General features: G+C 43.5%; 53 non-coding genes across 53 annotated transcripts; 27 read left to right on the top strand and 26 right to left on the bottom strand.

Annotated features, from left to right (window-relative positions):
• The first annotated feature begins 225 nt into the window (after positions 1-225).
• On the top strand, positions 226-297 carry Trnaq-cug (transfer RNA glutamine (anticodon CUG)). Its single transcript has one exon. It is a non-coding gene; the product is annotated as a tRNA-Gln (tRNA).
• A 358-nt stretch (positions 298-655) lies between these two features.
• On the bottom strand, positions 656-744 carry Trnay-gua (transfer RNA tyrosine (anticodon GUA)). Its single transcript is given in 2 exon segments — positions 656-691; positions 708-744. It is a non-coding gene; the product is annotated as a tRNA-Tyr (tRNA).
• A 247-nt stretch (positions 745-991) lies between these two features.
• On the top strand, positions 992-1,063 carry Trnaq-cug (transfer RNA glutamine (anticodon CUG)). The gene has a single exon. It is a non-coding gene; the product is annotated as a tRNA-Gln (tRNA).
• Positions 1,064-1,421: 358 nt separating this feature from the next.
• On the bottom strand, positions 1,422-1,510 carry Trnay-gua (transfer RNA tyrosine (anticodon GUA)). Its single transcript is given in 2 exon segments — positions 1,422-1,457; positions 1,474-1,510. It is a non-coding gene; the product is annotated as a tRNA-Tyr (tRNA).
• A 247-nt stretch (positions 1,511-1,757) lies between these two features.
• Positions 1,758-1,829, top strand: Trnaq-cug (transfer RNA glutamine (anticodon CUG)). The gene has a single exon. It is a non-coding gene; the product is annotated as a tRNA-Gln (tRNA).
• Positions 1,830-2,187: 358 nt separating this feature from the next.
• On the bottom strand, positions 2,188-2,276 carry Trnay-gua (transfer RNA tyrosine (anticodon GUA)). Its single transcript is given in 2 exon segments — positions 2,188-2,223; positions 2,240-2,276. It is a non-coding gene; the product is annotated as a tRNA-Tyr (tRNA).
• A 247-nt stretch (positions 2,277-2,523) lies between these two features.
• On the top strand, positions 2,524-2,595 carry Trnaq-cug (transfer RNA glutamine (anticodon CUG)). Its single transcript has one exon. It is a non-coding gene; the product is annotated as a tRNA-Gln (tRNA).
• A 358-nt stretch (positions 2,596-2,953) lies between these two features.
• On the bottom strand, positions 2,954-3,042 carry Trnay-gua (transfer RNA tyrosine (anticodon GUA)). The gene is given in 2 exon segments: positions 2,954-2,989; positions 3,006-3,042. It is a non-coding gene; the product is annotated as a tRNA-Tyr (tRNA).
• A 247-nt stretch (positions 3,043-3,289) lies between these two features.
• Positions 3,290-3,361, top strand: Trnaq-cug (transfer RNA glutamine (anticodon CUG)). Its single transcript has one exon. It is a non-coding gene; the product is annotated as a tRNA-Gln (tRNA).
• Positions 3,362-3,719: 358 nt separating this feature from the next.
• Trnay-gua (transfer RNA tyrosine (anticodon GUA)) lies at positions 3,720-3,808 on the bottom strand. The gene is given in 2 exon segments: positions 3,720-3,755; positions 3,772-3,808. It is a non-coding gene; the product is annotated as a tRNA-Tyr (tRNA).
• A 247-nt stretch (positions 3,809-4,055) lies between these two features.
• Positions 4,056-4,127, top strand: Trnaq-cug (transfer RNA glutamine (anticodon CUG)). Its single transcript has one exon. It is a non-coding gene; the product is annotated as a tRNA-Gln (tRNA).
• A 358-nt stretch (positions 4,128-4,485) lies between these two features.
• Trnay-gua (transfer RNA tyrosine (anticodon GUA)) lies at positions 4,486-4,574 on the bottom strand. The gene is given in 2 exon segments: positions 4,486-4,521; positions 4,538-4,574. It is a non-coding gene; the product is annotated as a tRNA-Tyr (tRNA).
• Positions 4,575-4,821: 247 nt separating this feature from the next.
• Trnaq-cug (transfer RNA glutamine (anticodon CUG)) lies at positions 4,822-4,893 on the top strand. Its single transcript has one exon. It is a non-coding gene; the product is annotated as a tRNA-Gln (tRNA).
• Positions 4,894-5,251: 358 nt separating this feature from the next.
• Trnay-gua (transfer RNA tyrosine (anticodon GUA)) lies at positions 5,252-5,340 on the bottom strand. The gene is given in 2 exon segments: positions 5,252-5,287; positions 5,304-5,340. It is a non-coding gene; the product is annotated as a tRNA-Tyr (tRNA).
• A 247-nt stretch (positions 5,341-5,587) lies between these two features.
• Trnaq-cug (transfer RNA glutamine (anticodon CUG)) lies at positions 5,588-5,659 on the top strand. Its single transcript has one exon. It is a non-coding gene; the product is annotated as a tRNA-Gln (tRNA).
• A 358-nt stretch (positions 5,660-6,017) lies between these two features.
• On the bottom strand, positions 6,018-6,106 carry Trnay-gua (transfer RNA tyrosine (anticodon GUA)). The gene is given in 2 exon segments: positions 6,018-6,053; positions 6,070-6,106. It is a non-coding gene; the product is annotated as a tRNA-Tyr (tRNA).
• A 247-nt stretch (positions 6,107-6,353) lies between these two features.
• On the top strand, positions 6,354-6,425 carry Trnaq-cug (transfer RNA glutamine (anticodon CUG)). The gene has a single exon. It is a non-coding gene; the product is annotated as a tRNA-Gln (tRNA).
• A 358-nt stretch (positions 6,426-6,783) lies between these two features.
• Trnay-gua (transfer RNA tyrosine (anticodon GUA)) lies at positions 6,784-6,872 on the bottom strand. The gene is given in 2 exon segments: positions 6,784-6,819; positions 6,836-6,872. It is a non-coding gene; the product is annotated as a tRNA-Tyr (tRNA).
• Positions 6,873-7,119: 247 nt separating this feature from the next.
• Positions 7,120-7,191, top strand: Trnaq-cug (transfer RNA glutamine (anticodon CUG)). The gene has a single exon. It is a non-coding gene; the product is annotated as a tRNA-Gln (tRNA).
• Positions 7,192-7,549: 358 nt separating this feature from the next.
• Positions 7,550-7,638, bottom strand: Trnay-gua (transfer RNA tyrosine (anticodon GUA)). The gene is given in 2 exon segments: positions 7,550-7,585; positions 7,602-7,638. It is a non-coding gene; the product is annotated as a tRNA-Tyr (tRNA).
• A 247-nt stretch (positions 7,639-7,885) lies between these two features.
• On the top strand, positions 7,886-7,957 carry Trnaq-cug (transfer RNA glutamine (anticodon CUG)). The gene has a single exon. It is a non-coding gene; the product is annotated as a tRNA-Gln (tRNA).
• Positions 7,958-8,315: 358 nt separating this feature from the next.
• Positions 8,316-8,404, bottom strand: Trnay-gua (transfer RNA tyrosine (anticodon GUA)). Its single transcript is given in 2 exon segments — positions 8,316-8,351; positions 8,368-8,404. It is a non-coding gene; the product is annotated as a tRNA-Tyr (tRNA).
• A 247-nt stretch (positions 8,405-8,651) lies between these two features.
• Trnaq-cug (transfer RNA glutamine (anticodon CUG)) lies at positions 8,652-8,723 on the top strand. Its single transcript has one exon. It is a non-coding gene; the product is annotated as a tRNA-Gln (tRNA).
• A 358-nt stretch (positions 8,724-9,081) lies between these two features.
• Positions 9,082-9,170, bottom strand: Trnay-gua (transfer RNA tyrosine (anticodon GUA)). The gene is given in 2 exon segments: positions 9,082-9,117; positions 9,134-9,170. It is a non-coding gene; the product is annotated as a tRNA-Tyr (tRNA).
• Positions 9,171-9,417: 247 nt separating this feature from the next.
• On the top strand, positions 9,418-9,489 carry Trnaq-cug (transfer RNA glutamine (anticodon CUG)). The gene has a single exon. It is a non-coding gene; the product is annotated as a tRNA-Gln (tRNA).
• Positions 9,490-9,847: 358 nt separating this feature from the next.
• Positions 9,848-9,936, bottom strand: Trnay-gua (transfer RNA tyrosine (anticodon GUA)). The gene is given in 2 exon segments: positions 9,848-9,883; positions 9,900-9,936. It is a non-coding gene; the product is annotated as a tRNA-Tyr (tRNA).
• A 247-nt stretch (positions 9,937-10,183) lies between these two features.
• On the top strand, positions 10,184-10,255 carry Trnaq-cug (transfer RNA glutamine (anticodon CUG)). The gene has a single exon. It is a non-coding gene; the product is annotated as a tRNA-Gln (tRNA).
• A 358-nt stretch (positions 10,256-10,613) lies between these two features.
• Trnay-gua (transfer RNA tyrosine (anticodon GUA)) lies at positions 10,614-10,702 on the bottom strand. The gene is given in 2 exon segments: positions 10,614-10,649; positions 10,666-10,702. It is a non-coding gene; the product is annotated as a tRNA-Tyr (tRNA).
• A 247-nt stretch (positions 10,703-10,949) lies between these two features.
• Trnaq-cug (transfer RNA glutamine (anticodon CUG)) lies at positions 10,950-11,021 on the top strand. The gene has a single exon. It is a non-coding gene; the product is annotated as a tRNA-Gln (tRNA).
• A 358-nt stretch (positions 11,022-11,379) lies between these two features.
• Positions 11,380-11,468, bottom strand: Trnay-gua (transfer RNA tyrosine (anticodon GUA)). Its single transcript is given in 2 exon segments — positions 11,380-11,415; positions 11,432-11,468. It is a non-coding gene; the product is annotated as a tRNA-Tyr (tRNA).
• Positions 11,469-11,715: 247 nt separating this feature from the next.
• Trnaq-cug (transfer RNA glutamine (anticodon CUG)) lies at positions 11,716-11,787 on the top strand. The gene has a single exon. It is a non-coding gene; the product is annotated as a tRNA-Gln (tRNA).
• A 358-nt stretch (positions 11,788-12,145) lies between these two features.
• Positions 12,146-12,234, bottom strand: Trnay-gua (transfer RNA tyrosine (anticodon GUA)). The gene is given in 2 exon segments: positions 12,146-12,181; positions 12,198-12,234. It is a non-coding gene; the product is annotated as a tRNA-Tyr (tRNA).
• A 247-nt stretch (positions 12,235-12,481) lies between these two features.
• On the top strand, positions 12,482-12,553 carry Trnaq-cug (transfer RNA glutamine (anticodon CUG)). Its single transcript has one exon. It is a non-coding gene; the product is annotated as a tRNA-Gln (tRNA).
• Positions 12,554-12,911: 358 nt separating this feature from the next.
• On the bottom strand, positions 12,912-13,000 carry Trnay-gua (transfer RNA tyrosine (anticodon GUA)). Its single transcript is given in 2 exon segments — positions 12,912-12,947; positions 12,964-13,000. It is a non-coding gene; the product is annotated as a tRNA-Tyr (tRNA).
• A 247-nt stretch (positions 13,001-13,247) lies between these two features.
• Positions 13,248-13,319, top strand: Trnaq-cug (transfer RNA glutamine (anticodon CUG)). Its single transcript has one exon. It is a non-coding gene; the product is annotated as a tRNA-Gln (tRNA).
• Positions 13,320-13,677: 358 nt separating this feature from the next.
• Trnay-gua (transfer RNA tyrosine (anticodon GUA)) lies at positions 13,678-13,766 on the bottom strand. Its single transcript is given in 2 exon segments — positions 13,678-13,713; positions 13,730-13,766. It is a non-coding gene; the product is annotated as a tRNA-Tyr (tRNA).
• A 247-nt stretch (positions 13,767-14,013) lies between these two features.
• Positions 14,014-14,085, top strand: Trnaq-cug (transfer RNA glutamine (anticodon CUG)). The gene has a single exon. It is a non-coding gene; the product is annotated as a tRNA-Gln (tRNA).
• Positions 14,086-14,443: 358 nt separating this feature from the next.
• On the bottom strand, positions 14,444-14,532 carry Trnay-gua (transfer RNA tyrosine (anticodon GUA)). The gene is given in 2 exon segments: positions 14,444-14,479; positions 14,496-14,532. It is a non-coding gene; the product is annotated as a tRNA-Tyr (tRNA).
• A 247-nt stretch (positions 14,533-14,779) lies between these two features.
• On the top strand, positions 14,780-14,851 carry Trnaq-cug (transfer RNA glutamine (anticodon CUG)). The gene has a single exon. It is a non-coding gene; the product is annotated as a tRNA-Gln (tRNA).
• A 358-nt stretch (positions 14,852-15,209) lies between these two features.
• Positions 15,210-15,298, bottom strand: Trnay-gua (transfer RNA tyrosine (anticodon GUA)). The gene is given in 2 exon segments: positions 15,210-15,245; positions 15,262-15,298. It is a non-coding gene; the product is annotated as a tRNA-Tyr (tRNA).
• A 247-nt stretch (positions 15,299-15,545) lies between these two features.
• On the top strand, positions 15,546-15,617 carry Trnaq-cug (transfer RNA glutamine (anticodon CUG)). Its single transcript has one exon. It is a non-coding gene; the product is annotated as a tRNA-Gln (tRNA).
• Positions 15,618-15,975: 358 nt separating this feature from the next.
• Trnay-gua (transfer RNA tyrosine (anticodon GUA)) lies at positions 15,976-16,064 on the bottom strand. The gene is given in 2 exon segments: positions 15,976-16,011; positions 16,028-16,064. It is a non-coding gene; the product is annotated as a tRNA-Tyr (tRNA).
• A 247-nt stretch (positions 16,065-16,311) lies between these two features.
• On the top strand, positions 16,312-16,383 carry Trnaq-cug (transfer RNA glutamine (anticodon CUG)). The gene has a single exon. It is a non-coding gene; the product is annotated as a tRNA-Gln (tRNA).
• Positions 16,384-16,741: 358 nt separating this feature from the next.
• Positions 16,742-16,830, bottom strand: Trnay-gua (transfer RNA tyrosine (anticodon GUA)). The gene is given in 2 exon segments: positions 16,742-16,777; positions 16,794-16,830. It is a non-coding gene; the product is annotated as a tRNA-Tyr (tRNA).
• Positions 16,831-17,077: 247 nt separating this feature from the next.
• Trnaq-cug (transfer RNA glutamine (anticodon CUG)) lies at positions 17,078-17,149 on the top strand. Its single transcript has one exon. It is a non-coding gene; the product is annotated as a tRNA-Gln (tRNA).
• Positions 17,150-17,507: 358 nt separating this feature from the next.
• Positions 17,508-17,596, bottom strand: Trnay-gua (transfer RNA tyrosine (anticodon GUA)). Its single transcript is given in 2 exon segments — positions 17,508-17,543; positions 17,560-17,596. It is a non-coding gene; the product is annotated as a tRNA-Tyr (tRNA).
• A 247-nt stretch (positions 17,597-17,843) lies between these two features.
• Trnaq-cug (transfer RNA glutamine (anticodon CUG)) lies at positions 17,844-17,915 on the top strand. Its single transcript has one exon. It is a non-coding gene; the product is annotated as a tRNA-Gln (tRNA).
• A 358-nt stretch (positions 17,916-18,273) lies between these two features.
• On the bottom strand, positions 18,274-18,362 carry Trnay-gua (transfer RNA tyrosine (anticodon GUA)). The gene is given in 2 exon segments: positions 18,274-18,309; positions 18,326-18,362. It is a non-coding gene; the product is annotated as a tRNA-Tyr (tRNA).
• A 247-nt stretch (positions 18,363-18,609) lies between these two features.
• Trnaq-cug (transfer RNA glutamine (anticodon CUG)) lies at positions 18,610-18,681 on the top strand. The gene has a single exon. It is a non-coding gene; the product is annotated as a tRNA-Gln (tRNA).
• Positions 18,682-19,039: 358 nt separating this feature from the next.
• Trnay-gua (transfer RNA tyrosine (anticodon GUA)) lies at positions 19,040-19,128 on the bottom strand. The gene is given in 2 exon segments: positions 19,040-19,075; positions 19,092-19,128. It is a non-coding gene; the product is annotated as a tRNA-Tyr (tRNA).
• A 247-nt stretch (positions 19,129-19,375) lies between these two features.
• Positions 19,376-19,447, top strand: Trnaq-cug (transfer RNA glutamine (anticodon CUG)). The gene has a single exon. It is a non-coding gene; the product is annotated as a tRNA-Gln (tRNA).
• Positions 19,448-19,805: 358 nt separating this feature from the next.
• Positions 19,806-19,894, bottom strand: Trnay-gua (transfer RNA tyrosine (anticodon GUA)). The gene is given in 2 exon segments: positions 19,806-19,841; positions 19,858-19,894. It is a non-coding gene; the product is annotated as a tRNA-Tyr (tRNA).
• Positions 19,895-20,141: 247 nt separating this feature from the next.
• On the top strand, positions 20,142-20,213 carry Trnaq-cug (transfer RNA glutamine (anticodon CUG)). Its single transcript has one exon. It is a non-coding gene; the product is annotated as a tRNA-Gln (tRNA).
• Positions 20,214-20,262: the final 49 nt, after the last annotated feature.

The raw sequence follows: 20,262 nt of genomic DNA, 5'->3' as shown, positions 1-20,262 counted from the left end.
ACTGATTGCTTTAGCTCCGTCCCTGTCTTTCGTTTCCACACACAGCTACTCAGCGCGGCCATATAGACGCACAGAAATGCAGCCATCGGCTGCAACTGCAAACATTGCCCAGATTAAGTTTTATAATGCTCGATCGTATCAATTAGGTTAAAAAATGCAAGTAGGAAGTGTCTGAATTATGTCAGAGTACTGCTAAGTGTATTTACGAGTCCCATGCTCCTGTCTGGTTCCATGGTGTAACGGTTAGCACTCTGGACTCTGAATCCAGCGATCCGAGTTCGAATCTCGTTGGAACCTTCGTTTAGTCTAAATTTTCTGTAATAAGCGTTTCTCGCCGAGGAAGTAGCAGTGATAGGCTCAGGGATTTAGTTCCTACGTTTGTGTAAATAACGAGACGTCTATGAAACGGCTGAATATTGGTGCGACTATGTGACCTATATAGCACATTAAACGAGTAATGCCTGTAAGAGCAAGCAATTTTAAGATAATTCGAAGAATTATCATTAACCTACGGAGGCTAAGAATCCCATGATTATCAACTAGCTATTACAAGCTGAGCAAATGAATTTCCTTTAAAATAGGTTTAAAACATAGGGAGGTTCTGACCGAGTGGGCATTCTCTGGAGCCTCTTTGCTCGTGAGGTTAGAAAAACAGTCCTCTGGGCCGGATTTGAACCAGCGACCTATGGATAACTGTGAATCCTCCACTACAGTCCACCGCTCTACCAACTGAGCTACCAGAGGCTCTGCTTACTTTGTTATTCGTACTGATTGCTTTAGCTCCGTCCCTGTCTTTCGTTTCCACACACAGCTACTCAGCGCGGCCATATAGACGCACAGAAATGCAGCCATCGGCTGCAACTGCAAACATTGCCCAGATTAAGTTTTATAATGCTCGATCGTATCAATTAGGTTAAAAAATGCAAGTAGGAAGTGTCTGAATTATGTCAGAGTACTGCTAAGTGTATTTACGAGTCCCATGCTCCTGTCTGGTTCCATGGTGTAACGGTTAGCACTCTGGACTCTGAATCCAGCGATCCGAGTTCGAATCTCGGTGGAACCTTCGTTTAGTCTAAATTTTCTGTAATAAGCGTTTCTCGCCGAGGAAGTAGCAGTGATAGGCTCAGGGATTTAGTTCCTACGTTTGTGTAAATAACGAGACGTCTATGAAACGGCTGAATATTGGTGCGACTATGTGACCTATATAGCACATTAAACGAGTAATGCCTGTAAGAGCAAGCAATTTTAAGATAATTCGAAGAATTATCATTAACCTACGGAGGCTAAGAATCCCATGATTATCAACTAGCTATTACAAGCTGAGCAAATGAATTTCCTTTAAAATAGGTTTAAAACATAGGGAGGTTCTGACCGAGTGGGCATGCTCTGGAGCCTCTTTGCTCGTGAGATTAGAAAAACAGTCCTCTGGGCCGGATTTGAACCAGCGACCTATGGATAACTGTGAATCCTCCACTACAGTCCACCGCTCTACCAACTGAGCTACCAGAGGCTCTGCTTACTTTGTTATTCGTACTGATTGCTTTAGCTCCGTCCCTGTCTTTCGTTTCCACACACAGCTACTCAGCGCGGCCATATAGACGCACAGAAATGCAGCCATCGGCTGCAACTGCAAACATTGCCCAGATTAAGTTTTATAATGCTCGATCGTATCAATTAGGTTAAAAAATGCAAGTAGGAAGTGTCTGAATTATGTCAGAGTACTGCTAAGTGTATTTACGAGTCCCATGCTCCTGTCTGGTTCCATGGTGTAACGGTTAGCACTCTGGACTCTGAATCCAGCGATCCGAGTTCGAATCTCGGTGGAACCTTCGTTTAGTCTAAATTTTCTGTAATAAGCGTTTCTCGCCGAGGAAGTAGCAGTGATAGGCTCAGGGATTTAGTTCCTACGTTTGTGTAAATAACGAGACGTCTATGAAACGGCTGAATATTGGTGCGACTATGTGACCTATATAGCACATTAAACGAGTAATGCCTGTAAGAGCAAGCAATTTTAAGATAATTCGAAGAATTATCATTAACCTACGGAGGCTAAGAATCCCATGATTATCAACTAGCTATTACAAGCTGAGCAAATGAATTTCCTTTAAAATAGGTTTAAAACATAGGGAGGTTCTGACCGAGTGGGCATGCTCTGGAGCCTCTTTGCTCGTGAGATTAGAAAAACAGTCCTCTGGGCCGGATTTGAACCAGCGACCTATGGATAACTGTGAATCCTCCACTACAGTCCACCGCTCTACCAACTGAGCTACCAGAGGCTCTGCTTACTTTGTTATTCGTACTGATTGCTTTAGCTCCGTCCCTGTCTTTCGTTTCCACACACAGCTACTCAGCGCGGCCATATAGACGCACAGAAATGCAGCCATCGGCTGCAACTGCAAACATTGCCCAGATTAAGTTTTATAATGCTCGATCGTATCAATTAGGTTAAAAAATGCAAGTAGGAAGTGTCTGAATTATGTCAGAGTACTGCTAAGTGTATTTACGAGTCCCATGCTCCTGTCTGGTTCCATGGTGTAACGGTTAGCACTCTGGACTCTGAATCCAGCGATCCGAGTTCGAATCTCGGTGGAACCTTCGTTTAGTCTAAATTTTCTGTAATAAGCGTTTCTCGCCGAGGAAGTAGCAGTGATAGGCTCAGGGATTTAGTTCCTACGTTTGTGTAAATAACGAGACGTCTATGAAACGGCTGAATATTGGTGCGACTATGTGACCTATATAGCACATTAAACGAGTAATGCCTGTAAGAGCAAGCAATTTTAAGATAATTCGAAGAATTATCATTAACCTACGGAGGCTAAGAATCCCATGATTATCAACTAGCTATTACAAGCTGAGCAAATGAATTTCCTTTAAAATAGGTTTAAAACATAGCGAGGTTCTGACCGAGTGGGCATGCTCTGGAGCCTCTTTGCTCGTGAGATTAGAAAAACAGTCCTCTGGGCCGGATTTGAACCAGCGACCTATGGATAACTGTGAATCCTCCACTACAGTCCACCGCTCTACCAACTGAGCTACCAGAGGCTCTGCTTACTTTGTTATTCGTACTGATTGCTTTAGCTCCGTCCCTGTCTTTCGTTTCCACACACAGCTACTCAGCGCGGCCATATAGACGCACAGAAATGCAGCCATCGGCTGCAACTGCAAACATTGCCCAGATTAAGTTTTATAATGCTCGATCGTATCAATTAGGTTAAAAAATGCAAGTAGGAAGTGTCTGAATTATGTCAGAGTACTGCTAAGTGTATTTACGAGTCCCATGCTCCTGTCTGGTTCCATGGTGTAACGGTTAGCACTCTGGACTCTGAATCCAGCGATCCGAGTTCGAATCTCGGTGGAACCTTCGTTTAGTCTAAATTTTTTGTAATAAGCGTTTCTCGCCGAGGAAGTAGCAGTGATAGGCTCAGGGATTTAGTTCCTACGTTTGTGTAAATAACGAGACGTCTATGAAACGGCTGAATATTGGTGCGACTATGTGACCTATATAGCACATTAAACGAGTAATGCCTGTAAGAGCAAGCAATTTTAAGATAATTCGAAGAATTATCATTAACCTACGGAGGCTAAGAATCCCATGATTATCAACTAGCTATTACAAGCTGAGCAAATGAATTTCCTTTAAAATAGGTTTAAAACATAGGGAGGTTCTGACCGAGTGGGCATGCTCTGGAGCCTCTTTGCTCGTGAGATTAGAAAAACAGTCCTCTGGGCCGGATTTGAACCAGCGACCTATGGATAACTGTGAATCCTCCACTACAGTCCACCGCTCTACCAACTGAGCTACCAGAGGCTCTGCTTACTTTGTTATTCGTACTGATTGCTTTAGCTCCGTCCCTGTCTTTCGTTTCCACACACAGCTACTCAGCGCGGCCATATAGACGCACAGAAATGCAGCCATCGGCTGCAACTGCAAACATTGCCCAGATTAAGTTTTATAATGCTCGATCGTATCAATTAGGTTAAAAAATGCAAGTAGGAAGTGTCTGAATTATGTCAGAGTACTGCTAAGTGTATTTACGAGTCCCATGCTCCTGTCTGGTTCCATGGTGTAACGGTTAGCACTCTGGACTCTGAATCCAGCGATCCGAGTTCGAATCTCGGTGGAACCTTCGTTTAGTCTAAATTTTCTGTAATAAGCGTTTCTCGCCGAGGAAGTAGCAGTGATAGGCTCAGGGATTTAGTTCCTACGTTTGTGTAAATAACGAGACGTCTATGAAACGGCTGAATATTGGTGCGACTATGTGACCTATATAGCACATTAAACGAGTAATGCCTGTAAGAGCAAGCAATTTTAAGATAATTCGAAGAATTATCATTAACCTACGGAGGCTAAGAATCCCATGATTATCAACTAGCTATTACAAGCTGAGCAAATGAATTTCCTTTAAAATAGGTTTAAAACATAGGGAGGTTCTGACCGAGTGGGCATGCTCTGGAGCCTCTTTGCTCGTGAGATTAGAAAAACAGTCCTCTGGGCCGGATTTGAACCAGCGACCTATGGATAACTGTGAATCCTCCACTACAGTCCACCGCTCTACCAACTGAGCTACCAGAGGCTCTGCTTACTTTGTTATTCGTACTGATTGCTTTAGCTCCGTCCCTGTCTTTCGTTTCCACACACAGCTACTCAGCGCGGCCATATAGACGCACAGAAATGCAGCCATCGGCTGCAACTGCAAACATTGCCCAGATTAAGTTTTATAATGCTCGATCGTATCAATTAGGTTAAAAAATGCAAGTAGGAAGTGTCTGAATTATGTCAGAGTACTGCTAAGTGTATTTACGAGTCCCATGCTCCTGTCTGGTTCCATGGTGTAACGGTTAGCACTCTGGACTCTGAATCCAGCGATCCGAGTTCGAATCTCGGTGGAACCTTCGTTTAGTCTAAATTTTCTGTAATAAGCGTTTCTCGCCGAGGAAGTAGCAGTGATAGGCTCAGGGATTTAGTTCCTACGTTTGTGTAAATAACGAGACGTCTATGAAACGGCTGAATATTGGTGCGACTATGTGACCTATATAGCACATTAAACGAGTAATGCCTGTAAGAGCAAGCAATTTTAAGATAATTCGAAGAATTATCATTAACCTACGGAGGCTAAGAATCCCATGATTATCAACTAGCTATTACAAGCTGAGCAAATGAATTTCCTTTAAAATAGGTTTAAAACATAGGGAGGTTCTGACCGAGTGGGCATGCTCTGGAGCCTCTTTGCTCGTGAGATTAGAAATACAGTCCTCTGGGCCGGATTTGAACCAGCGACCTATGGATAACTGTGAATCCTCCACTACAGTCCACCGCTCTACCAACTGAGCTACCAGAGGCTCTGCTTACTTTGTTATTCGTACTGATTGCTTTAGCTCCGTCCCTGGCTTTCGTTTCCACACACAGCTACTCAGCGCGGCCATATAGACGCACAGAAATGCAGCCATCGGCTGCAACTGCAAACATTGCCCAGATTAAGTTTTATAATGCTCGATCGTATCAATTAGGTTAAAAAATGCAAGTAGGAAGTGTCTGAATTATGTCAGAGTACTGCTAAGTGTATTTACGAGTCCCATGCTCCTGTCTGGTTCCATGGTGTAACGGTTAGCACTCTGGACTCTGAATCCAGCGATCCGAGTTCGAATCTCGGTGGAACCTTCGTTTAGTCTAAATTTTCTGTAATAAGCGTTTCTCGCCGAGGAAGTAGCAGTGATAGGCTCAGGGATTTAGTTCCTACGTTTGTGTAAATAACGAGACGTCTATGAAACGGCTGAATATTGGTGCGACTATGTGACCTATATAGCACATTAAACGAGTAATGCCTGTAAGAGCAAGCAATTTTAAGATAATTCGAAGAATTATCATTAACCTACGGAGGCTAAGAATCCCATGATTATCAACTAGCTATTACAAGCTGAGCAAATGAATTTCCTTTAAAATAGGTTTAAAACATAGCGAGGTTCTGACCGAGTGGGCATGCTCTGGAGCCTCTTTGCTCGTGAGATTAGAAAAACAGTCCTCTGGGCCGGATTTGAACCAGCGACCTATGGATAACTGTGAATCCTCCACTACAGTCCACCGCTCTACCAACTGAGCTACCAGAGGCTCTGCTTACTTTGTTATTCGTACTGATTGCTTTAGCTCCGTCCCTGTCTTTCGTTTCCACACACAGCTACTCAGCGCGGCCATATAGACGCACAGAAATGCAGCCATCGGCTGCAACTGCAAACATTGCCCAGATTAAGTTTTATAATGCTCGATCGTATCAATTAGGTTAAAAAATGCAAGTAGGAAGTGTCTGAATTATGTCAGAGTACTGCTAAGTGTATTTACGAGTCCCATGCTCCTGTCTGGTTCCATGGTGTAACGGTTAGCACTCTGGACTCTGAATCCAGCGATCCGAGTTCGAATCTCGGTGGAACCTTCGTTTAGTCTAAATTTTCTGTAATAAGCGTTTCTCGCCGAGGAAGTAGCAGTGATAGGCTCAGGGATTTAGTTCCTACGTTTGTGTAAATAACGAGACGTCTATGAAACGGCTGAATATTGGTGCGACTATGTGACCTATATAGCACATTAAACGAGTAATGCCTGTAAGAGCAAGCAATTTTAAGATAATTCGAAGAATTATCATTAACCTACGGAGGCTAAGAATCCCATGATTATCAACTAGCTATTACAAGCTGAGCAAATGAATTTCCTTTAAAATAGGTTTAAAACATAGGGAGGTTCTGACCGAGTGGGCATGCTCTGGAGCCTCTTTGCTCGTGAGATTAGAAAAACAGTCCTCTGGGCCGGATTTGAACCAGCGACCTATGGATAACTGTGAATCCTCCACTACAGTCCACCGCTCTACCAACTGAGCTACCAGAGGCTCTGCTTACTTTGTTATTCGTACTGATTGCTTTAGCTCCGTCCCTGGCTTTCGTTTCCACACACAGCTACTCAGCGCGGCCATATAGACGCACAGAAATGCAGCCATCGGCTGCAACTGCAAACATTGCCCAGATTAAGTTTTATAATGCTCGATCGTATCAATTAGGTTAAAAAATGCAAGTAGGAAGTGTCTGAATTATGTCAGAGTACTGCTAAGTGTATTTACGAGTCCCATGCTCCTGTCTGGTTCCATGGTGTAACGGTTAGCACTCTGGACTCTGAATCCAGCGATCCGAGTTCGAATCTCGGTGGAACCTTCGTTTAGTCTAAATTTTCTGTAATAAGCGTTTCTCGCCGAGGAAGTAGCAGTGATAGGCTCAGGGATTTAGTTCCTACGTTTGTGTAAATAACGAGACGTCTATGAAACGGCTGAATATTGGTGCGACTATGTGACCTATATAGCACATTAAACGAGTAATGCCTGTAAGAGCAAGCAATTTTAAGATAATTCGAAGAATTATCATTAACCTACGGAGGCTAAGAATCCCATGATTATCAACTAGCTATTACAAGCTGAGCAAATGAATTTCCTTTAAAATAGGTTTAAAACATAGCGAGGTTCTGACCGAGTGGGCATGCTCTGGAGCCTCTTTGCTCGTGAGATTAGAAAAACAGTCCTCTGGGCCGGATTTGAACCAGCGACCTATGGATAACTGTGAATCCTCCACTACAGTCCACCGCTCTACCAACTGAGCTACCAGAGGCTCTGCTTACTTTGTTATTCGTACTGATTGCTTTAGCTCCGTCCCTGTCTTTCGTTTCCACACACAGCTACTCAGCGCGGCCATATAGACGCACAGAAATGCAGCCATCGGCTGCAACTGCAAACATTGCCCAGATTAAGTTTTATAATGCTCGATCGTATCAATTAGGTTAAAAAATGCAAGTAGGAAGTGTCTGAATTATGTCAGAGTACTGCTAAGTGTATTTACGAGTCCCATGCTCCTGTCTGGTTCCATGGTGTAACGGTTAGCACTCTGGACTCTGAATCCAGCGATCCGAGTTCGAATCTCGGTGGAACCTTCGTTTAGTCTAAATTTTCTGTAATAAGCGTTTCTCGCCGAGGAAGTAGCAGTGATAGGCTCAGGGATTTAGTTCCTACGTTTGTGTAAATAACGAGACGTCTATGAAACGGCTGAATATTGGTGCGACTATGTGACCTATATAGCACATTAAACGAGTAATGCCTGTAAGAGCAAGCAATTTTAAGATAATTCGAAGAATTATCATTAACCTACGGAGGCTAAGAATCCCATGATTATCAACTAGCTATTACAAGCTGAGCAAATGAATTTCCTTTAAAATAGGTTTAAAACATAGGGAGGTTCTGACCGAGTGGGCATGCTCTGGAGCCTCTTTGCTCGTGAGATTAGAAAAACAGTCCTCTGGGCTGGATTTGAACCAGCGACCTATGGATAACTGTGAATCCTCCACTACAGTCCACCGCTCTACCAACTGAGCTACCAGAGGCTCTGCTTACTTTGTTATTCGTACTGATTGCTTTAGCTCCGTCCCTGGCTTTCGTTTCCACACACAGCTACTCAGCGCGGCCATATAGACGCACAGAAATGCAGCCATCGGCTGCAACTGCAAACATTGCCCAGATTAAGTTTTATAATGCTCGATCGTATCAATTAGGTTAAAAAATGCAAGTAGGAAGTGTCTGAATTATGTCAGAGTACTGCTAAGTGTATTTACGAGTCCCATGCTCCTGTCTGGTTCCATGGTGTAACGGTTAGCACTCTGGACTCTGAATCCAGCGATCCGAGTTCGAATCTCGGTGGAACCTTCGTTTAGTCTAAATTTTCTGTAATAAGCGTTTCTCGCCGAGGAAGTAGCAGTGATAGGCTCAGGGATTTAGTTCCTACGTTTGTGTAAATAACGAGACGTCTATGAAACGGCTGAATATTGGTGCGACTATGTGACCTATATAGCACATTAAACGAGTAATGCCTGTAAGAGCAAGCAATTTTAAGATAATTCGAAGAATTATCATTAACCTACGGAGGCTAAGAATCCCATGATTATCAACTAGCTATTACAAGCTGAGCAAATGAATTTCCTTTAAAATAGGTTTAAAACATAGCGAGGTTCTGACCGAGTGGGCATGCTCTGGAGCCTCTTTGCTCGTGAGATTAGAAAAACAGTCCTCTGGGCCGGATTTGAACCAGCGACCTATGGATAACTGTGAATCCTCCACTACAGTCCACCGCTCTACCAACTGAGCTACCAGAGGCTCTGCTTACTTTGTTATTCGTACTGATTGCTTTAGCTCCGTCCCTGTCTTTCGTTTCCACACACAGCTACTCAGCGCGGCCATATAGACGCACAGAAATGCAGCCATCGGCTGCAACTGCAAACATTGCCCAGATTAAGTTTTATAATGCTCGATCGTATCAATTAGGTTAAAAAATGCAAGTAGGAAGTGTCTGAATTATGTCAGAGTACTGCTAAGTGTATTTACGAGTCCCATGCTCCTGTCTGGTTCCATGGTGTAACGGTTAGCACTCTGGACTCTGAATCCAGCGATCCGAGTTCGAATCTCGGTGGAACCTTCGTTTAGTCTAAATTTTCTGTAATAAGCGTTTCTCGCCGAGGAAGTAGCAGTGATAGGCTCAGGGATTTAGTTCCTACGTTTGTGTAAATAACGAGACGTCTATGAAACGGCTGAATATTGGTGCGACTATGTGACCTATATAGCACATTAAACGAGTAATGCCTGTAAGAGCAAGCAATTTTAAGATAATTCGAAGAATTATCATTAACCTACGGAGGCTAAGAATCCCATGATTATCAACTAGCTATTACAAGCTGAGCAAATGAATTTCCTTTAAAATAGGTTTAAAACATAGGGAGGTTCTGACCGAGTGGGCATGCTCTGGAGCCTCTTTGCTCGTGAGATTAGAAAAACAGTCCTCTGGGCCGGATTTGAACCAGCGACCTATGGATAACTGTGAATCCTCCACTACAGTCCACCGCTCTACCAACTGAGCTACCAGAGGCTCTGCTTACTTTGTTATTCGTACTGATTGCTTTAGCTCCGTCCCTGTCTTTCGTTTCCACACACAGCTACTCAGCGCGGCCATATAGACGCACAGAAATGCAGCCATCGGCTGCAACTGCAAACATTGCCCAGATTAAGTTTTATAATGCTCGATCGTATCAATTAGGTTAAAAAATGCAAGTAGGAAGTGTCTGAATTATGTCAGAGTACTGCTAAGTGTATTTACGAGTCCCATGCTCCTGTCTGGTTCCATGGTGTAACGGTTAGCACTCTGGACTCTGAATCCAGCGATCCGAGTTCGAATCTCGGTGGAACCTTCGTTTAGTCTAAATTTTCTGTAATAAGCGTTTCTCGCCGAGGAAGTAGCAGTGATAGGCTCAGGGATTTAGTTCCTACGTTTGTGTAAATAACGAGACGTCTATGAAACGGCTGAATATTGGTGCGACTATGTGACCTATATAGCACATTAAACGAGTAATGCCTGTAAGAGCAAGCAATTTTAAGATAATTCGAAGAATTATCATTAACCTACGGAGGCTAAGAATCCCATGATTATCAACTAGCTATTACAAGCTGAGCAAATGAATTTCCTTTAAAATAGGTTTAAAACATAGCGAGGTTCTGACCGAGTGGGCATGCTCTGGAGCCTCTTTGCTCGTGAGATTAGAAAAACAGTCCTCTGGGCCGGATTTGAACCAGCGACCTATGGATAACTGTGAATCCTCCACTACAGTCCACCGCTCTACCAACTGAGCTACCAGAGGCTCTGCTTACTTTGTTATTCGTACTGATTGCTTTAGCTCCGTCCCTGTCTTTCGTTTCCACACACAGCTACTCAGCGCGGCCATATAGACGCACAGAAATGCAGCCATCGGCTGCAACTGCAAACATTGCCCAGATTAAGTTTTATAATGCTCGATCGTATCAATTAGGTAAAAAAATGCAAGTAGGAAGTGTCTGAATTATGTCAGAGTACTGCTAAGTGTATTTACGAGTCCCATGCTCCTGTCTGGTTCCATGGTGTAACGGTTAGCACTCTGGACTCTGAATCCAGCGATCCGAGTTCGAATCTCGGTGGAACCTTCGTTTAGTCTAAATTTTCTGTAATAAGCGTTTCTCGCCGAGGAAGTAGCAGTGATAGGCTCAGGGATTTAGTTCCTACGTTTGTGTAAATAACGAGACGTCTATGAAACGGCTGAATATTGGTGCGACTATGTGACCTATATAGCACATTAAACGAGTAATGCCTGTAAGAGCAAGCAATTTTAAGATAATTCGAAGAATTATCATTAACCTACGGAGGCTAAGAATCCCATGATTATCAACTAGCTATTACAAGCTGAGCAAATGAATTTCCTTTAAAATAGGTTTAAAACATAGGGAGGTTCTGACCGAGTGGGCATGCTCTGGAGCCTCTTTGCTCGTGAGATTAGAAAAACAGTCCTCTGGGCCGGATTTGAACCAGCGACCTATGGATAACTGTGAATCCTCCACTACAGTCCACCGCTCTACCAACTGAGCTACCAGAGGCTCTGCTTACTTTGTTATTCGTACTGATTGCTTTAGCTCCGTCCCTGTCTTTCGTTTCCACACACAGCTACTCAGCGCGGCCATATAGACGCACAGAAATGCAGCCATCGGCTGCAACTGCAAACATTGCCCAGATTAAGTTTTATAATGCTCGATCGTATCAATTAGGTTAAAAAATGCAAGTAGGAAGTGTCTGAATTATGTCAGAGTACTGCTAAGTGTATTTACGAGTCCCATGCTCCTGTCTGGTTCCATGGTGTAACGGTTAGCACTCTGGACTCTGAATCCAGCGATCCGAGTTCGAATCTCGGTGGAACCTTCGTTTAGTCTAAATTTTCTGTAATAAGCGTTTCTCGCCGAGGAAGTAGCAGTGATAGGCTCAGGGATTTAGTTCCTACGTTTGTGTAAATAACGAGACGTCTATGAAACGGCTGAATATTGGTGCGACTATGTGACCTATATAGCACATTAAACGAGTAATGCCTGTAAGAGCAAGCAATTTTAAGATAATTCGAAGATTTATCATTAACCTACGGAGGCTAAGAATCCCATGATTATCAACTAGCTATTACAAGCTGAGCAAATGAATTTCCTTTAAAATAGGTTTAAAACATAGGGAGGTTCTGACCGAGTGGGCATGCTCTGGAGCCTCTTTGCTCGTGAGATTAGAAAAACAGTCCTCTGGGCCGGATTTGAACCAGCGACCTATGGATAACTGTGAATCCTCCACTACAGTCCACCGCTCTACCAACTGAGCTACCAGAGGCTCTGCTTACTTTGTTATTCGTACTGATTGCTTTAGCTCCGTCCCTGTCTTTCGTTTCCACACACAGCTACTCAGCGCGGCCATATAGACGCACAGAAATGCAGCCATCGGCTGCAACTGCAAACATTGCCCAGATTAAGTTTTATAATGCTCGATCGTATCAATTAGGTTAAAAAATGCAAGTAGGAAGTGTCTGAATTATGTCAGAGTACTGCTAAGTGTATTTACGAGTCCCATGCTCCTGTCTGGTTCCATGGTGTAACGGTTAGCACTCTGGACTCTGAATCCAGCGATCCGAGTTCGAATCTCGGTGGAACCTTCGTTTAGTCTAAATTTTCTGTAATAAGCGTTTCTCGCCGAGGAAGTAGCAGTGATAGGCTCAGGGATTTAGTTCCTACGTTTGTGTAAATAACGAGACGTCTATGAAACGGCTGAATATTGGTGCGACTATGTGACCTATATAGCACATTAAACGAGTAATGCCTGTAAGAGCAAGCAATTTTAAGATAATTCGAAGAATTATCATTAACCTACGGAGGCTAAGAATCCCATGATTATCAACTAGCTATTACAAGCTGAGCAAATGAATTTCCTTTAAAATAGGTTTAAAACATAGGGAGGTTCTGACCGAGTGGGCATGCTCTGGAGCCTCTTTGCTCGTGAGATTAGAAAAACAGTCCTCTGGGCCGGATTTGAACCAGCGACCTATGGATAACTGTGAATCCTCCACTACAGTCCACCGCTCTACCAACTGAGCTACCAGAGGCTCTGCTTACTTTGTTATTCGTACTGATTGCTTTAGCTCCGTCCCTGTCTTTCGTTTCCACACACAGCTACTCAGCGCGGCCATATAGACGCACAGAAATGCAGCCATCGGCTGCAACTGCAAACATTGCCCAGATTAAGTTTTATAATGCTCGATCGTATCAATTAGGTTAAAAAATGCAAGTAGGAAGTGTCTGAATTATGTCAGAGTACTGCTAAGTGTATTTACGAGTCCCATGCTCCTGTCTGGTTCCATGGTGTAACGGTTAGCACTCTGGACTCTGAATCCAGCGATCCGAGTTCGAATCTCGGTGGAACCTTCGTTTAGTCTAAATTTTCTGTAATAAGCGTTTCTCGCCGAGGAAGTAGCAGTGATAGGCTCAGGGATTTAGTTCCTACGTTTGTGTAAATAACGAGACGTCTATGAAACGGCTGAATATTGGTGCGACTATGTGACCTATATAGCACATTAAACGAGTAATGCCTGTAAGAGCAAGCAATTTTAAGATAATTCGAAGATTTATCATTAACCTACGGAGGCTAAGAATCCCATGATTATCAACTAGCTATTACAAGCTGAGCAAATGAATTTCCTTTAAAATAGGTTTAAAACATAGGGAGGTTCTGACCGAGTGGGCATGCTCTGGAGCCTCTTTGCTCGTGAGATTAGAAAAACAGTCCTCTGGGCCGGATTTGAACCAGCGACCTATGGATAACTGTGAATCCTCCACTACAGTCCACCGCTCTACCAAATGAGCTACCAGAGGCTCTGCTTACTTTGTTATTCGTACTGATTGCTTTAGCTCCGTCCCTGTCTTTCGTTTCCACACACAGCTACTCAGCGCGGCCATATAGACGCACAGAAATGCAGCCATCGGCTGCAACTGCAAACATTGCCCAGATTAAGTTTTATAATGCTCTATCGTATCAATTAGGTTAAAAAATGCAAGTAGGAAGTGTCTGAATTATGTCAGAGTACTGCTAAGTGTATTTACGAGTCCCATGCTCCTGTCTGGTTCCATGGTGTAACGGTTAGCACTCTGGACTCTGAATCCAGCGATCCGAGTTCGAATCTCGGTGGAACCTTCGTTTAGTCTAAATTTTCTGTAATAAGCGTTTCTCGCCGAGGAAGTAGCAGTGATAGGCTCAGGGATTTAGTTCCTACGTTTGTGTAAATAACGAGACGTCTATGAAACGGCTGAATATTGGTGCGACTATGTGACCTATATAGCACATTAAACGAGTAATGCCTGTAAGAGCAAGCAATTTTAAGATAATTCGAAGAATTATCATTAACCTACGGAGGCTAAGAATCCCATGATTATCAACTAGCTATTACAAGCTGAGCAAATGAATTTCCTTTAAAATAGGTTTAAAACATAGGGAGGTTCTGACCGAGTGGGCATGCTCTGGAGCCTCTTTGCTCGTGAGATTAGAAAAACAGTCCTCTGGGCCGGATTTGAACCAGCGACCTATGGATAACTGTGAATCCTCCACTACAGTCCACCGCTCTACCAACTGAGCTACCAGAGGCTCTGCTTACTTTGTTATTCGTACTGATTGCTTTAGCTCCGTCCCTGTCTTTCGTTTCCACACACAGCTACTCAGCGCGGCCATATAGACGCACAGAAATGCAGCCATCGGCTGCAACTGCAAACATTGCCCAGATTAAGTTTTATAATGCTCGATCGTATCAATTAGGTTAAAAAATGCAAGTAGGAAGTGTCTGAATTATGTCAGAGTACTGCTAAGTGTATTTACGAGTCCCATGCTCCTGTCTGGTTCCATGGTGTAACGGTTAGCACTCTGGACTCTGATTCCAGCGATCCGAGTTCGAATCTCGGTGGAACCTTCGTTTAGTCTAAATTTTCTGTAATAAGCGTTTCTCGCCGAGGAAGTAGCAGTGATAGGCTCAGGGATTTAGTTCCTACGTTTGTGTAAATAACGAGACGTCTATGAAACGGCTGAATATTGGTGCGACTATGTGACCTATATAGCACATTAAACGAGTAATGCCTGTAAGAGCAAGCAATTTTAAGATAATTCGAAGATTTATCATTAACCTACGGAGGCTAAGAATCCCATGATTATCAACTAGCTATTACAAGCTGAGCAAATGAATTTCCTTTAAAATAGGTTTAAAACATAGGGAGGTTCTGACCGAGTGGGCATGCTCTGGAGCCTCTTTGCTCGTGAGATTAGAAAAACAGTCCTCTGGGCCGGATTTGAACCAGCGACCTATGGATAACTGTGAATCCTCCACTACAGTCCACCGCTCTACCAACTGAGCTACCAGAGGCTCTGCTTACTTTGTTATTCGTACTGATTGCTTTAGCTCCGTCCCTGTCTTTCGTTTCCACACACAGCTACTCAGCGCGGCCATATAGACGCACAGAAATGCAGCCATCGGCTGCAACTGCAAACATTGCCCAGATTAAGTTTTATAATGCTCGATCGTATCAATTAGGTTAAAAAATGCAAGTAGGAAGTGTCTGAATTATGTCAGAGTACTGCTAAGTGTATTTACGAGTCCCATGCTCCTGTCTGGTTCCATGGTGTAACGGTTAGCACTCTGGACTCTGAATCCAGCGATCCGAGTTCGAATCTCGGTGGAACCTTCGTTTAGTCTAAATTTTCTGTAATAAGCGTTTCTCGCCGAGGAAGTAGCAGTGATAGGCTCAGGGATTTAGTTCCTACGTTTGTGTAAATAACGAGACGTCTATGAAACGGCTGAATATTGGTGCGACTATGTGACCTATATAGCACATTAAACGAGTAATGCCTGTAAGAGCAAGCAATTTTAAGATAATTCGAAGATTTATCATTAACCTACGGAGGCTAAGAATCCCATGATTATCAACTAGCTATTACAAGCTGAGCAAATGAATTTCCTTTAAAATAGGTTTAAAACATAGGGAGGTTCTGACCGAGTGGGCATGCTCTGGAGCCTCTTTGCTCGTGAGATTAGAAAAACAGTCCTCTGGGCCGGATTTGAACCAGCGACCTATGGATAACTGTGAATCCTCCACTACAGTCCACCGCTCTACCAACTGAGCTACCAGAGGCTCTGCTTACTTTGTTATTCGTACTGATTGCTTTAGCTCCGTCCCTGTCTTTCGTTTCCACACACAGCTACTCAGCGCGGCCATATAGACGCACAGAAATGCAGCCATCGGCTGCAACTGCAAACATTGCCCAGATTAAGTTTTATAATGCTCGATCGTATCAATTAGGTTAAAAAATGCAAGTAGGAAGTGTCTGAATTATGTCAGAGTACTGCTAAGTGTATTTACGAGTCCCATGCTCCTGTCTGGTTCCATGGTGTAACGGTTAGCACTCTGGACTCTGATTCCAGCGATCCGAGTTCGAATCTCGGTGGAACCTTCGTTTAGTCTAAATTTTCTGTAATAAGCGTTTCTCGCCGAGGAAGTAGCAGTGATAGGCTCAGGGATTTAGTTCCTACGTTTGTGTAAATAACGAGACGTCTATGAAACGGCTGAATATTGGTGCGACTATGTGACCTATATAGCACATTAAACGAGTAATGCCTGTAAGAGCAAGCAATTTTAAGATAATTCGAAGATTTATCATTAACCTACGGAGGCTAAGAATCCCATGATTATCAACTAGCTATTACAAGCTGAGCAAATGAATTTCCTTTAAAATAGGTTTAAAACATAGGGAGGTTCTGACCGAGTGGGCATGCTCTGGAGCCTCTTTGCTCGTGAGATTAGAAAAACAGTCCTCTGGGCCGGATTTGAACCAGCGACCTATGGATAACTGTGAATCCTCCACTACAGTCCACCGCTCTACCAACTGAGCTACCAGAGGCTCTGCTTACTTTGTTATTCGTACTGATTGCTTTAGCTCCGTCCCTGTCTTTCGTTTCCACACACAGCTACTCAGCGCGGCCATATAGACGCACAGAAATGCAGCCATCGGCTGCAACTGCAAACATTGCCCAGATTAAGTTTTATAATGCTCGATCGTATCAATTAGGTTAAAAAATGCAAGTAGGAAGTGTCTGAATTATGTCAGAGTACTGCTAAGTGTATTTACGAGTCCCATGCTCCTGTCTGGTTCCATGGTGTAACGGTTAGCACTCTGGACTCTGAATCCAGCGATCCGAGTTCGAATCTCGGTGGAACCTTCGTTTAGTCTAAATTTTCTGTAATAAGCGTTTCTCGCCGAGGAAGTAGCAGTGATAGGCTCAGGGATTTAGTTCCTACGTTTGTGTAAATAACGAGACGTCTATGAAACGGCTGAATATTGGTGCGACTATGTGACCTATATAGCACATTAAACGAGTAATGCCTGTAAGAGCAAGCAATTTTAAGATAATTCGAAGATTTATCATTAACCTACGGAGGCTAAGAATCCCATGATTATCAACTAGCTATTACAAGCTGAGCAAATGAATTTCCTTTAAAATAGGTTTAAAACATAGGGAGGTTCTGACCGAGTGGGCATGCTCTGGAGCCTCTTTGCTCGTGAGATTAGAAAAACAGTCCTCTGGGCCGGATTTGAACCAGCGACCTATGGATAACTGTGAATCCTCCACTACAGTCCACCGCTCTACCAACTGAGCTACCAGAGGCTCTGCTTACTTTGTTATTCGTACTGATTGCTTTAGCTCCGTCCCTGTCTTTCGTTTCCACACACAGCTACTCAGCGCGGCCATATAGACGCACAGAAATGCAGCCATCGGCTGCAACTGCAAACATTGCCCAGATTAAGTTTTATAATGCTCGATCGTATCAATTAGGTTAAAAAATGCAAGTAGGAAGTGTCTGAATTATGTCAGAGTACTGCTAAGTGTATTTACGAGTCCCATGCTCCTGTCTGGTTCCATGGTGTAACGGTTAGCACTCTGGACTCTGATTCCAGCGATCCGAGTTCGAATCTCGGTGGAACCTTCGTTTAGTCTAAATTTTCTGTAATAAGCGTTTCTCGCCGAGGAAGTAGCAGTGATAGGCTCAGGGATTTAGTTCCTACGTTTGTGTAAATAACGAGACGTCTATGAAACGGCTGAATATTGGTGCGACTATGTGACCTATATAGCACATTAAACGAGTAATGCCTGTAAGAGCAAGCAATTTTAAGATAATTCGAAGATTTATCATTAACCTACGGAGGCTAAGAATCCCATGATTATCAACTAGCTATTACAAGCTGAGCAAATGAATTTCCTTTAAAATAGGTTTAAAACATAGGGAGGTTCTGACCGAGTGGGCATGCTCTGGAGCCTCTTTGCTCGTGAGATTAGAAAAACAGTCCTCTGGGCCGGATTTGAACCAGCGACCTATGGATAACTGTGAATCCTCCACTACAGTCCACCGCTCTACCAACTGAGCTACCAGAGGCTCTGCTTACTTTGTTATTCGTACTGATTGCTTTAGCTCCGTCCCTGTCTTTCGTTTCCACACACAGCTACTCAGCGCGGCCATATAGACGCACAGAAATGCAGCCATCGGCTGCAACTGCAAACATTGCCCAGATTAAGTTTTATAATGCTCGATCGTATCAATTAGGTTAAAAAATGCAAGTAGGAAGTGTCTGAATTATGTCAGAGTACTGCTAAGTGTATTTACGAGTCCCATGCTCCTGTCTGGTTCCATGGTGTAACGGTTAGCACTCTGGACTCTGAATCCAGCGATCCGAGTTCGAATCTCGGTGGAACCTTCGTTTAGTCTAAATTTTCTGTAATAAGCGTTTCTCGCCGAGGAAGTAGCAGTGATAGGCTCAGGGATTTAGTTCCTACGTTTGTGTAAATAACGAGACGTCTATGAAACGGCTGAATATTGGTGCGACTATGTGACCTATATAGCACATTAAACGAGTAATGCCTGTAAGAGCAAGCAATTTTAAGATAATTCGAAGATTTATCATTAACCTACGGAGGCTAAGAATCCCATGATTATCAACTAGCTATTACAAGCTGAGCAAATGAATTTCCTTTAAAATAGGTTTAAAACATAGGGAGGTTCTGACCGAGTGGGCATGCTCTGGAGCCTCTTTGCTCGTGAGATTAGAAAAACAGTCCTCTGGGCCGGATTTGAACCAGCGACCTATGGATAACTGTGAATCCTCCACTACAGTCCACCGCTCTACCAACTGAGCTACCAGAGGCTCTGCTTACTTTGTTATTCGTACTGATTGCTTTAGCTCCGTCCCTGTCTTTCGTTTCCACACACAGCTACTCAGCGCGGCCATATAGACGCACAGAAATGCAGCCATCGGCTGCAACTGCAAACATTGCCCAGATTAAGTTTTATAATGCTCGATCGTATCAATTAGGTTAAAAAATGCAAGTAGGAAGTGTCTGAATTATGTCAGAGTACTGCTAAGTGTATTTACGAGTCCCATGCTCCTGTCTGGTTCCATGGTGTAACGGTTAGCACTCTGGACTCTGAATCCAGCGATCCGAGTTCGAATCTCGGTGGAACCTTCGTTTAGTCTAAATTTTCTGTAATAAGCGTTTCTCGCCGAGGAAGTAGCAGTGATAGGCTCAGGGATTTAGTTCCTACGTTTGTGTAAATAACGAGACGTCTATGAAACGGCTGAATATTGGTGCGACTATGTGACCTATATAGCACATTAAACGAGTAATGCCTGTAAGAGCAAGCAATTTTAAGATAATTCGAAGATTTATCATTAACCTACGGAGGCTAAGAATCCCATGATTATCAACTAGCTATTACAAGCTGAGCAAATGAATTTCCTTTAAAATAGGTTTAAAACATAGCGAGGTTCTGACCGAGTGGGCATGCTCTGGAGCCTCTTTGCTCGTGAGATTAGAAAAACAGTCCTCTGGGCCGGATTTGAACCAGCGACCTATGGATAACTGTGAATCCTCCACTACAGTCCACCGCTCTACCAACTGAGCTACCAGAGGCTCTGCTTACTTTGTTATTCGTACTGATTGCTTTAGCTCCGTCCCTGTCTTTCGTTTCCACACACAGCTACTCAGCGCGGCCATATAGACGCACAGAAATGCAGCCATCGGCTGCAACTGCAAACATTGCCCAGATTAAGTTTTATAATGCTCGATCGTATCAATTAGGTTAAAAAATGCAAGTAGGAAGTGTCTGAATTATGTCAGAGTACTGCTAAGTGTATTTACGAGTCCCATGCTCCTGTCTGGTTCCATGGTGTAACGGTTAGCACTCTGGACTCTGATTCCAGCGATCCGAGTTCGAATCTCGGTGGAACCTTCGTTTAGTCTAAATTTTCTGTAATAAGCGTTTCTCGCCGAGGAAGTAG

This window comes from Schistocerca cancellata, chromosome 2 (assembly GCF_023864275.1).
Source record: "Schistocerca cancellata isolate TAMUIC-IGC-003103 chromosome 2, iqSchCanc2.1, whole genome shotgun sequence".
NCBI classification, from domain to species: Eukaryota; Metazoa; Arthropoda; class Insecta; order Orthoptera; family Acrididae; genus Schistocerca; species Schistocerca cancellata.
This window is presented reverse-complemented; position numbering and strand designations above follow the sequence as displayed.